This window comes from Arachis ipaensis, chromosome B03 (assembly GCF_000816755.2).
Source record: "Arachis ipaensis cultivar K30076 chromosome B03, Araip1.1, whole genome shotgun sequence".
Classification (NCBI taxonomy): Eukaryota; Viridiplantae; Streptophyta; class Magnoliopsida; order Fabales; family Fabaceae; genus Arachis; species Arachis ipaensis.
The window spans coordinates 127,222,234-127,225,079 of record NC_029787.2 but is presented as its reverse complement, the minus strand read 5'-3'; the positions used below and the strand labels follow the sequence as shown (position 1 = coordinate 127,225,079).

Here is a 2,846-nt window from a genome sequence, read left to right as displayed (position 1 = left end):
ATATATTAGCTCATGTGTAATGCGTTTAGGGCCATTCTTAACACTTGATAAGTCTGTAGCCTCATGAGGAAGCCCAGCCATGAAGCCTACCATAATTTACGTGCATCGTGACGTACAGAAATCATTTTCTTAATATTCCTATTTCCTACTCCAACATTGTAAACTTTTTCTTTATTGTCGTGAACATTATAACGAGCCCGCTACACACACAAGCAAAAAGGCCTTACAAGTTATCCAAGCTCCCAATCCACAAACAATCCACACGCGCAGAGAAGAGTATTGAATGGGGCGTAACATTCACGCGCTCCATTCAAACGGTACGCTTCGCGTAAACCGCACCCTTAATGGCAGACTCTTCCACTTCTTCCACTTCTCAAAGCCATTCAGAGAAAAAGCAAACGTTCCATTTTCGAGCATCATTCGATACTGAAAATATACAACTCGTCGCTAATATTCGAAAATTCCATCAACACAACATAAAACTCTCGATCAAGAATCTCCAGAGAAAACAAAGCTATCATACTCAAGGTACGTTACATTACCATTCCTGTATATTTTCCACATTTCGAAATTGAAGAACTAGGTTTTACTGTTCTTCTACGTTGTTTTACGTTTTACTGTTCTTCTTGCTCTACGTCTCATTTTACAGTTTATGATGTTCTACTTGTTCTAGGTTTTACTGTTATTCTTGGTTCTATGTTACACTATTCTTCTTAGTTCTTCTAGGGGTTACTGTTCTTGTTGTTCTAGTTCTTCTGGTAACTGATTTTTGGGGGTATATTCCGTAGTTTGGTGAGTGTATATGAGGTAATTTGTTGGGTGTATATGGCACAAATTGTTGGGTGTATATTTCTGAACTGATATACTGTAATAGTCAGCAGTTGCAACTGTTCTTATATTTGCTTGTCCATGGGTGTATATTGCTTGACCTTGTATATTGATGCATGTTTGAGTGATATCTGACTGATATATATGGGTGTATCTGAATCATATCTATGGGTGTATCTTACTGATATCTATGGGTGTATCTGACTACTGATAACTTTGGGTGTATTTTTCATTTCAGAAAAAATGGCAGCGAGAAACCAACCTGGAAGAAATGTAAGAACAAATATATGTCTTAGATGAAATCAGTTTTATATAATAGAAACATATCTGACTATAGTTTTATTTTTGTTTACAGCAAACAAAAGACCTTAAGTGTGCAACACATTTGTTAAATGATAAATTCAGAAACATGAGTGAGGAGAAGAAAACGATTGTGAGGGATTTGGGATTCGGTGGCTTGATGCACATCCCACCACTAAGGGTGCATCACCAAGTGTTAAGGGAGCTGGCTAACAACTTCAAATTAGGGGAGAACAGACTGGAAACCGGATACGGTTCTTTTAAAATAACACCAAAAAAATAGGTGATGCGCTTGGCATCAACGCAACAGGTAACTCGCTAAAAATTATAGGTGTATATTAACTGACGCTTGGGTGTATTTTAGTTGATGCTTGGGTGTATTTGAACTGATATTCATACTTTGTTGTTTTTCTTTTTGTAGCAGATCTATTTCCTCAGAAAGTCAATTATAAGAAACTTTCTGAGGACGACAAAGAAATTTTTAGAAGATTCCAGGGTAAGACCCTCAAAAGTCTTACAGATGAGATGATGGATATTGGCGTTGGTAACGAAGAGGATCGCCTAATGTTCAAGAGGATTTTCATCCTCTATATACAGATGGCGTTCCTTTTACCAACGACAATAAACAAAATCTCGCCTGTGCACTTGGTGCCAATTTTTGAGATGGACACTGTTCATACCCTGGCCCAACACTAAGGCCCAGGTCTAAACGAAAAGACCCAGTCCAAAGGATTGAGCCTCACCCCACACCGATCTTCCCCTAAAGAAGTCGGTTCTCACTATGACTTGCTCTAAAGAAGTCAGGGACGAAGATTAGCTGGCAGATAAACACTCACTCAAATGAGTAACTGCCCCTAAGATCTCCCAACCCACTTCCAGGAGCCATATCCCAACTTTCCTAAGATAAAAGGACGGTTATCCACCTTAAAAGGTAGAACTACTTCAACGGTGGTTATTGGATCACCACTATAAATACATTGACACTCCTCAGGTATCTCTAAGCCCCAATACTCTCTAGACCTACTTATGCCCTTGCTGACTTAGGCATCGGAGTGTCTTTGCAGGTATCACCCCCTTCACTCGTATTCACAAGTCAGACGGAGGCCCTGAAGACGCGAATCCGCCCGAAGGCTTCCCTCCATAGACGATTGGGCCAACCCAGCGAGTCCAACCCAATAATCTCCGGTTACCCATCGTAACATTGGCGCAATTGCCGGGGACCCGAGAGATCAACCAGTTATGACGGACAAATCACCGGAAGATGGTCATACGGCGTCTGATTCCGAGTAGAAAAACCTGGACACCGGAAACAACGACGCGAACCCAACTCCTCACCCAGAGGCCGGCGATCAACATCGAGAAGGCACCTCTGGGTTTAAAAATCCAAAGGTAAACTCTTCGGATGGACGAAGTCAGGAAAGGAAGGGCCACCCCACGCAACCGAGCTAATAGGGCTGGTCCATGGCCACCAAGGTCGTTTGGAACAGTTGGAACAGGAGTTAGAACGACAACGAGAGGAGGAGCGAAATCTCAGGGAAGAGATAGAGCGACGAAAAGAGTTAGAGGAAAAACTCTTAAAACTAGAATCTTCTCTAAGAAGTCGGAACTCCCGTGGCGGTCGAGAAGAGTTGTCCCTGGGAGGAGAAGATCCGTTTAGTGAGGACATCATGAGGGCAAAAGTTCCAAGAAACTTCAAAAGCCCTGATATGAACCTCTAT

At 41.8% G+C, this 2,846-nt stretch overlaps 1 long non-coding RNA gene across 1 annotated transcript; it reads left to right on the top strand.

The window, feature by feature from the left end:
* On the top strand, positions 1,069-1,403 carry LOC110269839. Its single transcript, XR_002358595.1, has 2 exons — positions 1,069-1,101; positions 1,184-1,403. It is a non-coding gene; the product is annotated as an uncharacterized LOC110269839 (long non-coding RNA).